The following is a 12,769-nucleotide window of genomic DNA, read 5'->3' on the forward strand; positions in this document are numbered from 1 at the left end:
GATGCAGCAAACCACCATGGCACGTGTATATCTATGTAACAAACCTGCACATTCTGCACATGTATCCCAGAACTTAAAGCATAATAAAAAGTAAACAAATAAAAAGCAAAGAAATGAATGGAAGAATAAATTATTAATGCTTACAAGGGAAATTTGTAACTCAATTAGTATTTTATACTCAACTTCATCTCTCATGCCAAGGCCCTGATTTCATTACAAAGCCGATCAGACCACAAGGCACATGTGGCCACTTTGGATCTGGTCAATTACCAGGATGAGGGAAACTGTAAATTGTTGGTCGCTTCTTGCTGGCACCTTGGTGTAGTCATGCTTTGTAGCTTTCTCCCTCAGTTTCAGAGCACACCTGGCTTCCTTTTATTAATCAAGGCCTGTAGCAGCTGTGAAAAATGCTGCTGATTTGATGCTGAAGAGAATGTAAAGAAACCCCTGCCTGGGGCCTGGTCTAGTTTCTCTCAAAGATTAGAAGTAGAAAAATCAATGCAACAGTCATTTATCCCATTGGTGAGCCAACTCTTCTGTCTTTGGGCACGCACGAGGTCAAATACAGCATATGCAGCCTATAAGGCACTCACATCTGTGTGCTCCTGTGTATACACACATGCATACATACACCCAGACACACATCTCAGGGTACCCACACTCGGTACACCCCGCAGGCACACAGCCTCACATACACACACAGTGACTCTGTTCTGCCATTTTGTCTCAGACTTGCCAGGGGTGGGCTTTTCTCCTCTGGGCTTTTCCCTTTGAACAAAGCATTCTCATTCAGAAGCTACCCAGCTCTAGGGAAATAATCTTCAGATTAGTTTGTCTGCCTGCCAGGAACACCAGACTATGCTCAGTAAAGAGCAGTACATCATTTCAGGAAACGCTGGGGATCTTGGCTGCTCTGGGGCTCCAGGGAACTTCTGCAGAGTTCTGGAGCCCTCATCACTGATGCCTGCAGCTGTCAGGGAAAAGGTGTGAAAGGGTGTGTGTGTGTGTGTGTTTGTGTGTGTGTGTGTGTCCCTCCACAACTTCCCACTTGAAAGCTGGGTTCCCGCAAGCAAATTGCTTAACTGCTCTGTTCCTCAGTTTCCCCATTTGTAAGCTCTAGGTAATAATAGTACTCCCCCTCGATGTGGTTGTTAGAATGAATTAAGATCATGAATGTGTCTAGTTTAATAGAGTGCCCAGCAGGTAGTAAGTGCTCTATATATGTTGAATGCTGGTGTGGCTGTTATTCCTAGTTCCACCCTCATCTATCTCCCAACTGCTAAGGAACACACACACACACACACACACACACACACACACACTCCTGTCTTAATCAGGTAGTGCTCAAAATCTGACCTTGCATTTGGGTGGCTCTTTTCTTCATGGTTTTCAAAGAACCTTGATATCTGTTTCCTCATTTAAGCCTCAGAAAACCTTGTGAGGTGGCAAGACTGGAATTATTGGTCCCATTTTAAAATGTTTATCAATTTAGGAGCCATTTCTAAAAAGAAGGAAAGAGAGATGCACAAAGGTCACAATACACGCCTATAAAGAGTCATTGTAGTGTGTTTGTAAATACACACACACCCAGAAACCTAGCGCCCAGGAGTTGAGGAGGGGAGGTGAAGATGGTGCTTTGTGACATGTGATCATGTGCAGCCATTAAGAAATCACATCTACAAGTTTTTAATGACCCAGAGAGATGCCCCGGCTGTAACTACGGTGAAAAGAGGAGGATGCCACGCTGAATGCACGGGAAGAGCCGCACAACACAACCACAGAAAGGAAATAACCCAGGACACTACGAGCTAGCCCCAAGGGAAACTGTACTTGCCTGATTTGTTTCCTTTACACTTTTGTTTTCTTCCAAAGTTTTCATGACGGGACCATATTATTTTTATAACTAAATGAGGGAAATGAGAAATAAGCTTTTTGTGGAGTCCTGATGAGGGAAAGGGAGTCAGGCTGCTGAGACCAGGGAAAGCAAAAGGAGAAAGCAGATGAGCTACAAGTCTGCCTTCCTTCATGGTCCAGGACGCAGCCCTCCTGCACAAATAAATAACTCACCATCTCCTGCGCCCAGCTGTCACCAGCCACCTGCAGGTGAGCTCACTGCAACCTTCGTGTCATGGTGCTGCCCCAGCCCTCTTCAGCACACCGCGTCAGCACCACCCTAGAAAATCTCCAGCCAGCCTGTTTCTTTGCAGCTGGCTTCTCTCATGCGGGCTGCCCACTGCCTCCTCGCAACGTATTTTCCTACTGTCTCCAATAAATCGGTCTTTCTTCACCTACAACTGCCTCGGTAAATTATTTTACCCCACGCCACCGGCCCAGAGAGTTGTCAGTTCCCTGCAACACTTTTGTGTTACAATAACTTCCCTAAGCGTATATACAGCTTGGCTGGCAGCAGAGGCGGTGTCCAAGTTCACCGGCAATGAGAGGGCTATTGGCGCTTCCCACCTCCTCCCTGCCACCACAGCAGCCGTTGGCACCAACACCCCAGGGAAAGGACAAATCACCAAGACCTATTGATTATTGTATTTTCAAGACCTCCTGCCAAGCCCTGTATCTAGACTTGACACTGATACCCACTCTCTCCATATTGCCCTCTGAGACAGAAGAGAAGCCATTCTGCCCTCTTTCACCAGGAAATTCTAATTCACGGTGATATTACACCAATAAGAAGTAATGATGATGTCAGGCAGCATTTACTGAGCATCTGCTATGAGCCAGGCCCTTCCAACTTACTCTCTTACTTTATTCACTTGACCATCCTCTAATACAGGGATTATCCTACTTAATAGAAGAGAAAATGGAGCTTCGGAAGGGGAAATTACTCACCAAGGTGACTTCACTGGTCGCTAACAGAGTTAAGACATACAGCAGGCCTATCTGACCCAGGGCCCATGTTCTCCACCTGTGTCATGGGCTAGGTGGTGGTGGAAGGTGGTGGGGAAGGGGGTGGTGACACAGGGAGTGGCATGCCCAGGAACCAGCACCAATGCCAGACCCCGCTGACTGCTGTCCAAGCGTACGGGGGCGAGTGTCCCTCGGATACCTGCTCAGGCTGCTGCTTCAGCGGGACCTTTGCCATTGGAAGGAAATAAGCGATGACTTCATGACAGCAATTAACTCCTCCAAGACCTGAAGACCTCAGGGCGGCTGCCCTGTGCCTTCCCTTCCTCTCAGGGCTGGGGTGAGGATGCCTGGGACTCAGAGATGGGGAAGGAAGGCTTACAGGTCACACAACTTCACAGGGTGCTGGGAATCCCAGCTCCTGGCTCTCAGACCAGTGCTGTCCGTGTTGACTCTGATGCAGAAATGAGCTTATGCTCCATTACCCATCTGTTCATTCAGTAAGTCTTTGTTGAGCACCTGCTGAGTTCCAGGTACTGTTCTAACGAGCAGCACCTGCAAGATCCCTGCCCTTTTGGGATCTGCTTTCCAGTAGAGCAAGACAGGTGACAAGTAAACAATAGTCAGGAAATATCATTTCAGGCTGTTAAGTTTGATAAAGAAAATGAAACAGAATTGCACCTGTGATTAGCGGACTCTTGGCCCCCTAATGGAATTAGGTCTACATCCTGATCCCCAGAGCATGTGAATATATATGAGCAAAGGGGAATTAAGGTCTCAAATGAAATTAGAGTTGCCTATCAGCTGACCTTAAAATAGGGAGAGTAATCTGGATTATCCAAGTCGACCCCGTGTCATCACTGGGTCTTTAAAAGTAGAAGAGGGAAGCAGAAAAAAGAGGGAGATGTAAGCAAGGAAGAATTGTCATGGAGACCCAACGTTGCTGGCTTTGAAGAGGGAGGAAGGGGCCATGAGCCAAGGAATGTAGGTGGTCTCTAGACACCAGAAAGACAAAAAATGGATTTTCTTCTGGAGTCTCCAGAAACGAATGCAAGCCTGCCAACACCCTGATTCCAGCCCAGTGAGACCTGTATCAAGCTCCTGCCCTCCAGCGCTGTTAGATACACACCTGTGTTATTAAGCCGCTGGTCTAGGTTTGTTTGTTACCGCAGCCTCTCAAAGAGGCTTTCCCCCACCACATGCCAAGGAAAGTTCTCCTGGACTCACTTTCATGGGTTCTTCATAGAACGTCTCAATTTTAAATGATTTGCTTGTGAAGGAGTTCGGGAAGTGACATCCCAAAATACGCCACTTTGAGACTTTGAACTGAGGTCACTTGGGGAACAGCACTGCAGGTCACTGCAGGCAGGGGCTCTCCGAGGTTTCCTTTTCTGTCTAAAGACAGATTCTCCAAGAGGGAACACAGCGCCCATGAATCTCCTCCCAGGGAATCTCATCAGCCGAGAGGACTGGCTTGTTTCACAGGAGTCTGAGGGTACACTCTACGTCCAGTCTATAATTACAGGCTGTTGTCACTTGCCCTTCTGAGGGCTCACTCCTCTTTCCCAGAAATCATTTACTCTCCCCTACGGTGCTGACATCCCACCCCTCTCTCACCTGTGAAGAGGGTATACAAGTCCTAAATCTCACTGGGTCTGGGGAATTCCCTTTTCTCTCCTGGGTTGCCCCCATGCATGATAACTGTCTGTACCTTTTCTCTGGTTATTCTCCCCACTGTTGGTGTAATTCCGGGCCAGCCAAGGAAGTTAGAAGGGTAGAAAAAGCCATTTTTACTCCCCTACATTTGTGTGCTTATTGACATTGGAAGTGAGGGTCAGGAGGGCCCCACTGAGGAGGTGACACTGCAGCAGGTCAGGTCTGAACAAGACCCAGGCACCAGTCATGGGCAGAACTGTCCTGGCAGAGGAAGGGACAGCAAGAGGTGAGGAGATGGGATAGAGGACAGGGCCAGTGTTAAAGTCCATCAGGCTGCAGGAAAACACTGCCTAGCCCCGGGGTATATCCAAAGGGGGCCCATGTGCCTACTTGGGGATGGGCAGGAAGAACAGCAGGACTGGGGCCACCCCAGGCACCTCACTGCACAGGGACCACTCCCTGCTTTTCCCTGGCACCAGCTCCCTGGGTCCGCATCTTTATTTCCTGACCAGCTGCTGGACCCCATGCCCCTGAATATTACTTCTAAGGGGTCCACACAGCCTACAGAAGCATTCAGAGTCAACAAACAAGGGGGGAAGTCGCCAGGATCCTGTGTGCCGGGGACCAAGGCAACAACTCCTCCTAAGAGGAAGGACTGTGGGAAGGAGACCATGATTTGTGACAAAGCCTGGGGGTGCTGGATCGAGAGACGGGGAAGCTGAGCCCTCTCAGTGCACTTGGGTCCTAAGGAGAGAGAAGGGAGACAAAAGCTGCATTCACCATTTCACTAAAAGTCTGCACTGACCAGCCCTTCTTTCCTTTCTCCCTCTTTCCCTTTCTCCGCACCCCACCCCTCCAGCTTTAACCTCTAATTCAGTGTGCCCCAACCCAAATCCAGAAACTTTCCCAAACCACTTTCTCTTCCCCATCTTCCTCACTCTTGACCAAGGGGGCCCCCTTTTCCGTCATCCAAGCTCAATATCTTGCAGTGGCCTTTGACCTCCTCCTTCTTTCCTGTCACCTAGTTTCTTGCCTGGGTTCCCCTCTTCCCAGTCAGCTCCTCCAGCACCCCCAACTCCAGTGCAGAGCCTCAGAGCAGGTGATCAGGCACTGCAATTACTCCTCTACCAGCCCTGCACCTCCCAGGGCCTGGGGAGGTTGTCGGCACAGGGTTAGGTTTTTTGTAAGGCTCTTTGGCTGTTTTCAAAGGCAGATTATGGTAGCTTACTCCTGATTAAGTTGCTTGAATCCCCACCCAAATCTCCCTTGCCAAGGCCGGGATAGCTCTGTGGGAAGGGAACAGGCATGGCCCTTCTCCCCAGGCCCCAGACAGGCTCTAGGTCACTCCTCAGGCACGCCAGACTTTAGACTCATTTCCTCCCCCATAAGCACTTAGATCAAACTTCCTCCTTCCTTGTGAGATTGCTTAACAGGGCAGGGAGAGTTGATGGCAAACTTCCTCGAATGAGGACAGAGCCTGAGCCGGGCGGGAGCAGCTAGTCCGCTGGGAGCGCACAACACCCCATCTCACCCTCTGGGCCTGCTGCATCTACCCCTCCAGCAACTGGGAGGTGGGACTCTTAGCAGCTGGCCCAGGGTGGCGGTCGGCTGGGTCAGGGACTCACGGCACCTGCTGGACCACCTCACCTTCTCCACCGAAGCAGCAAAGTGGGAGCCTCGAGCCTTCGGGTACGTCTCCCCCAGAACGGAAAGGGCTATGCCTCCAGGTACACCATTGAGAGAGGGGAAAATGGAGGTAGGGAGGGTGGGAAATAAGGAGTGAAAGAGCCTGAAACAGAAGGATGAAAGGAAAGAAAGAAGGAAACCACATAATCCAAGCGATTCCTGAGATCAGACTCAGGAAAGCAAATAGATTTCATCTGAGGCGCCAAGGCTAATCAACTGAAATCAGCCTGTGATAAGAAGGATTCTGGGGCTGGGTTTGGGCTCAGGGCAAAAGCCTGCTATGATTGATTAGCTGTGTCTACCACAGATACAAGAAGGAGTTGTGGGGCACGCCAGCCAGGGGTTTGATAACCCACACTGCAGGGTTTTTCCTTAACCACAGGGGTCTCTTGACATTTATTCTTTCATTCACTCATCAATTCATTCACAAAAACACATTCTGATGATCAACAATGAGCCACACAAATATTTGAAAAATAAATAAAGAAGAAAGGAATGTTGTTCTTTATCCCCAAATCTCACTTTTCTCATAAGGTAATGTTCTGAAAAGAAGGTGCATGGACCCAAGAGATTTTCTAGCTATGTAATGATGAGCTGGTCCCTGTCACTAAGACTCAGTTTCTTCATCTGTAAAATGGGAGAGAGAGTCTGAATATCCCCTATCAATCCCTGTAGTTCTCATTGTCTAGGCAACTATGATAATAATCACTGAAGTACATAAAATAACATGTATGATGTTCTAAGTGCTCCCCATGTAATAATGCATTTAATCTTCCTATCACCCCTACAAGGAGAGCATGATTAGTCCCATGCTGCAGATGGGGAGCAAAGGCATTGAGAGATTTAATAACTTGCCTGTGCAATCTGGCTGCAAAGCGTGTACTTCTGCCCACTATGCCACACTGACTCTACCCTGCAGTAGATTCTAAGTCCATGGCTGGAAGTGGGTGGCCTGGGTACAAGAGTGTCCTTCCAGATGATTCATCCCATGAGCATTAATTGAGCAGTTCCGCGTGTCAGGTAAACAAGACACAATGATTAACAAGATGAGGTATCATATATGGTTCTAACCAGAAAGAAAAGATTTGCACAGATAGTCATTTTCAAAACAGTTTTGACATACGCCATGGAGATAGCCTGGGAATCAGGGCAGACTTCTCCCAGGAGATTAAGTTTGCTAAGGAATGCTGGGTCCTTCACGACTGAAGGGCAGGGGAGGGAAAGTTTGGGTCAGTGGAGAATCTCTGAGAAGGGGGAATGGGAGGAAAGAAAGAGGAGGGCAGGACGGCTCAGGCAGGTGAGGGATAGTAGCTGGCAGTGGGAGGTGAGGTCAGTGAGGTGGTCGTGCCTAGGTCCGCGCAGGCTGGGGAGGAATCTACCATTGCTCAGCATCTGCCCAAGTCTGCACATATGCCTGTCTGCCCTCATGCGCCTGGAGGTTTAGGGGCTTCTTTCTTATGGCCATCGTGTGCACAGCTCTTCCTGAGTTCAACTCCATGTCTGCACACAGACCCTGCTGCTTCCCATAGGAACTCCATTCCCATAGGAATGGTGAAGCCTCCAGAGCCCAGAGCCCAGAGCCCTAACTTCCTCACTGGCACTTCCCTGGGGTGGGGGATGCTTGAAGTCATCATTTGCCAACATTTTCTGGTGCTGGGGCAGCTGTTCCTCCTTGGAGAAGGCCCACCTATCTAACATTGGCAGGCCTGGTATGACTTCAGGTGGGCAGCCAACAGCCTACCTGGGGGACTGGCAGCCCCCGCCCAGTCTGCAGTCCCAGAGGTCAGGTGCCCTGGAGAGGGGCAGACACTTCCTACAGTTGGTGCCAATTCCCTGCTTCTGGAAGCTCAGAGGTTTGCTCCCCCAAGCACATGGCCTGGGGAGACAAAGATGTAGAGGTTGTGGGGAGAGCAACCCCGTTCGGCATTTGAATCCAGTTCTGCGCTTTCCCAGCTGTGTGATCTTAGGGAAGCTGCCTATCTTATGGGCTTATCTGAGCCTCCCTCCTCTCAAAAGAATGCAGACTTAAACAAATTCCTTGGGATTTGATACTGTGAATTTTGAAAAAGACAATGTGTGCAAAGCACCCACCATGATGCTTGCCACGTAGTAGGTGCACAGTATCGGACAGTGCTATTGTCCAAGCTGTGCACCTCCTACTCGCCAGGTGGTCTGCATGGAACTGGGCATTCAGAAATGATTAGACACTATCTCAGGAAGTTCAAAGCCTAGTGGATAAATTAGTCACACCAATTATCGAGAGTAAAGGGAGTCAGGGATGGCGCTTTACAAGAGAGGTGAACAAGTTCTATTGATCAGTACAAACAGCAGTCCCAATAATGGGCAATGCATATGGAGGGTTGACTGTGTCTATAAAATGGTGCTGAGCACTGTCCATGGATTAGCTGGTTTAAATACAATAACTTTGCATGGGAGATCTTCTCATCCCCATTTTGCAGATGAACTACTGAGGCCTAAGGAGGTGAGGTAACCTGCCTAGGGTGGCAAGGCTGTAAGTGGTAGAGAGAAGCTTTATGCCCAGCTCCAGGATCCATGCTGCTGGCCACCACACTCTGCTGCCCCTCCCACATGCACACACATTGCAGAGACAGTGATCCAGGCCTGCACAGGCCGCAGAAGGGGGTCTTCATAAAGAGGCCACATTCCACAAAGTATGGGATTCCTCTGGCGAGGAGAGGTGAAGGCAGCCCTGGTGGACAAAGCCCCATGAGATGAGACAGGGAGCTGGGAGCTGGGAGTCACCCAGCAGGGCCAGGGAGAGGCTGGGAGCCAGGCACAAGGCCAAGGCCTTGGATCGTTCTGCGGGGTGCACATGGCTCTGTGTTGGAGGAATATTCTGGTGAAACGTCAGGAGCAATGTGGCTTCTGGTATGGAAGCCATCAGGAAGGCTGTTGCTGAAGACAGAGAAAAAGCCAAGAGTTGCCCTGATTCTTTAGGCCCCATGAGGACTGAAGTGTCCAAACCTCAGGAGGGTGGGAGTGTAATCCAAATCTTTTTTGCAGATGTAACTGTAGTTTGAAATGGGAAAATCATGTATCAGGTAGGACTCTTCTGTATGCAAATGACGGAAACCAACTCAAACCAGCCCAACAAATAAAGGACGTGTATTTACATACACAGCAGAAAAGTCCAGAGGTAATTCTGACTTCAAGAAGGCAGATGTAGGGGCTCAAATGACACCCCTAGCTCTGTGTATCTGTCACTGGTAGCCTTTTTTCCATGCCGTTCTATGCTCAGACAGCCTGTCCTCACGTGGTCCCAAAGATATACATAACATCTCCAGTTCGGAGTCATCTCAGCTTAACCACTCCAGCCGAAAGGCAGCTCCTCTCTCCTGGGAAGTCCTTCAAAAGTGCTGGGAGGAGACTGGACATGGTGGCTCACACCTGTAATCTCAGCATTTCAGGAAGCCGAGGCAGGCAGATCGCTTGAGCTCAGGAGTTTGAAACCAGCCTGGTCAACATGGTGAAACCCTGTCCCTACTAAAACTACAATAATTAGCTGGGCATGGTAGCAGGTGCCTGTAGTCCCAGCTACTTGGTACACTAAGACAGGAGAATCGCTTGAACCTGGGAGGCGGAGGTTGCAGTGAGCTGAGATGGCCACTGCACTCTAGCCTGGGAAACAGGGCAAGATTCCATCTCAAAAACAAACAAACAAAAAGTGCTAGGAAGGCTCTGATCTTCTTGGCTTGGGCCACCTGCCCATGTCTGACCACATCTCTGCAACCCAGAGATAGAGCACACTCATCTGCTAGGCCAGGACCACAGGGTCACTCCTAGAGCCAGAGAAGGGGGTCACCCCCACCAACTACATAGGAGGGAGGGGTTGATTTCCAAAGGAAAATTGGGGTGGTCAGCAAAAGAAGAGGGAACAGATGTCCACCACCCCCTGACTCCAGCCGTCCCTACTTCATTAAACTATAGCTAGCAAAGTCACACATGGCAGTACCACATAAGTCATTCTACTTATGTGACACTAGACGAGCCACTTACTTCTCTAAAGCTCTCCTCACTGGTAAATGGAGTTAAGAAAAAGAATCTGCCAATAAGATTGTTGGAAAAATTAAATGAAAAGACACAGGGCTTAATGCTGGCAGAATACTAATAATACTTATTAGAATTATTATTGTGATTATTATTAAGATTATCACTTCTTCAGTGAGATCTCCTGATCCCATCCCTCCCTAGGCAAGACTTATCCCCTAATGGCTTCCCAAGCCACTGTTGACTTGGTTGTGGAGGCCACCACGTTGCTTAATTAAAGAGGTCAAGACCCAGCTGTCTCAGACGGAAATAAATAAATTACCCACTGGGCGGGAGGTGAATGTCTTCATGCTTCATGCTTGATTCCGACAGGCCAGCAGCAGGCCTGCAGGCCCAGAGGGTGAACCCAGATACTCCACGCAGCCCCACCCTGATCCAGTTAGCCCTCTCTGGAGACGCACGCCCAGGATCTCAGTGAAGAGAAATTCAGGGGGGCGGGGGGGGGGCACAAGCTGGCCTCTGGGGCTAATGGACCTGAAGATGTTCAGTATCCTGAGATTTCTCCCATCCCTTCAGACACTGAAGGGAAGGGAAAGGGCTGTGTGCCTGTCCAGAGGGCTCCCTCTCTTTCCAGTTGCTCTGCTGGGACCTGGAGGAACCCATTTTCCAAGTGGAGCACACTCTCTTCTTCAGCCTACTCTGCCTCTTTGAGAAGGACAATGGAGGGTGTGAGGGGCGTCTCCAAAGGAGATCGCAAAAAAGTCGGCTTGATTAGCAACTGCTTACGGCACACTTCCTGTGCGCCAGGCGCTGGGTTTTGGGTGCATTCTGGCCTTTAATCTTCACTAAATTAGAGATGGTGACGGCCATGTGAAAGGAAGCTGAGGCTGAGAAAGGTCTGTGTCCACAATCCCATGGCAGGACCTAGATAGGCACCAAAGCCCTCACTCTTAGGACTATGTTATCCAGACTCCCAATTTCCAGGCCACACGAGGCCTCTGCAAGGTCTAAGGGTGCAAATGTGACTGCAGTGGCCATTTAATAAGGGTGACCTAGGTGCCAGGTACTGAGCATGGCACCTTTCGGGGATGATCTGTCAGGTGAATGGGAAGAAAGTCTCCCTGAAACCTATCTGAGGACAAGGGAGAGGTGGCTGACCCCTGCCGAGTGAGCAGAGCTCATGGAGCCACCCCGCTGAGGAGGGTACTGGCGGGTGAGAGGCTTGGGGGTGGAAGAACAGACTCTTAGAAACTCACTCTTATCTCCTGGGAGCCTCTCCTCTCCATCACCTTCACTGAGCCAAGGCCAGGCAGGCTGAAACTTAGCAAAGGGAACACCTGAGGCTTGGGTCCACCTGGAGCTAAAAGAGGCCACACCTAGGGCAGAGGTGGGCAAACAACAGCCCACAGGTCAAATGCAGCCAACCACGTGTTTTTATAAATAAAGTTTTATTGGAACACAGTCACGTTTATTCATTTATATATTGTCTGTGGCTGCTTTCCTCCTACAAAGGCAGAGTTGAGTAGTTGTAACAGAACATATGGCCTGCCAAGCCCAAAATACTTACTATCTGATCCTTTGCAAGTTGTGCTTGTGTTGTGCAAAGTGGTTAAGAATGTGGTCTCCTGACACACATCGCCTGGGTTTATTTCTGGAATCTTTTCTATCTTTGACTTTCACCAGCTATGAGACGTGACCCTGTGCCTCAGTTTCCCCTATTTCTTCATTGCTCTGTTGTAAGATTAAATGAGTTAAAATAAGTCAGAGTCTCAGGGCAGTATCTGGCATGTGGCGTTTGTTGTGTTATTCTGGGAAGCACCCCAGGAACTTGGGGAGTAAAACCCCTCAGCATCCTGCACCTTTTCATATCTTCTTGCATTTCCTGCCATGCAGCTCTGACTGGCCCAATAATTCTACCATTGGCCAGAGCTGGAGAAAACCATTAACACCAATAAATAAGACTAATACAGGGCATAATGGGAATAACGGGCTTATTTCCTTCCAAAATAAATGTCACTGGAACAAACTGTTCAAACTACCAGTCTTGTTGTTTATGGATTTATTCGCTGTTTATCTCCCCCTCTGTATTGGTGACATGATCAATAATTGCCCATAAATTCTGGGCGTTTACAAGAAGGACCATTTAGAGGATGAAAGGGAACATCTGGTTACTTTGATTACTTCACACAGGCCTAGGCCACAATCGCGGATGTTCAGGATGGCTTTTGGGGGTGATGGGTGACTCACAGCAAGGGGCAACTGGGTCTGGGCAGAGTCGCACACCCCCTGGTTCAGGGCAGGATGCATGGCGGTGCCCTGGCTCACGTGCATGCATGCCTACATGTGTGCCTGTGTGTCTGTTAATATGCCACTCGCTTCCAGTCTCTGAGTGTCTCTGTTTCTTTTTCATTCTGTTTGTCTCTCTACCTCACTCTTGTCTTGTTTTTTGGGGGTCTGTATCCCTCAGACCCTGTCACTACGTCTGTGGAGTTTCCATCTTCCACACTCGTGCGCACAGAATTCGCTCTGCAATGAATCCTTGCTCAAGCAGCATTGCTGGTAG

At 49.3% G+C, this 12,769-nt stretch overlaps 1 protein-coding gene across 2 annotated transcripts in view; it reads left to right on the forward strand.

Annotated features, from left to right (window-relative positions):
* Positions 1–6,064: 6,064 nt before the first annotated feature.
* FAM3D (FAM3 metabolism regulating signaling molecule D) overlaps positions 6,065–12,769 on the forward strand; it is a 33,237-nt gene continuing 26,532 nt past the window's right edge. The window contains exon 1 of one of the 2 annotated variants that reach the window (XM_017527418.2): positions 6,065–6,239. The gene's annotated coding sequence lies outside the window, so the exon portion shown is untranslated. The remainder of the gene's footprint in view (positions 6,240–12,769) is intronic. The other variant, XM_017527417.2, reaches the window with a different exon arrangement.

Source organism: Cebus imitator, unplaced genomic scaffold (genome assembly GCF_001604975.1).
Source record: "Cebus imitator isolate Cc_AM_T3 unplaced genomic scaffold, Cebus_imitator-1.0 Scaffold48, whole genome shotgun sequence".
Lineage (NCBI taxonomy): Eukaryota > Metazoa > Chordata > Mammalia > Primates > Cebidae > Cebus > Cebus imitator.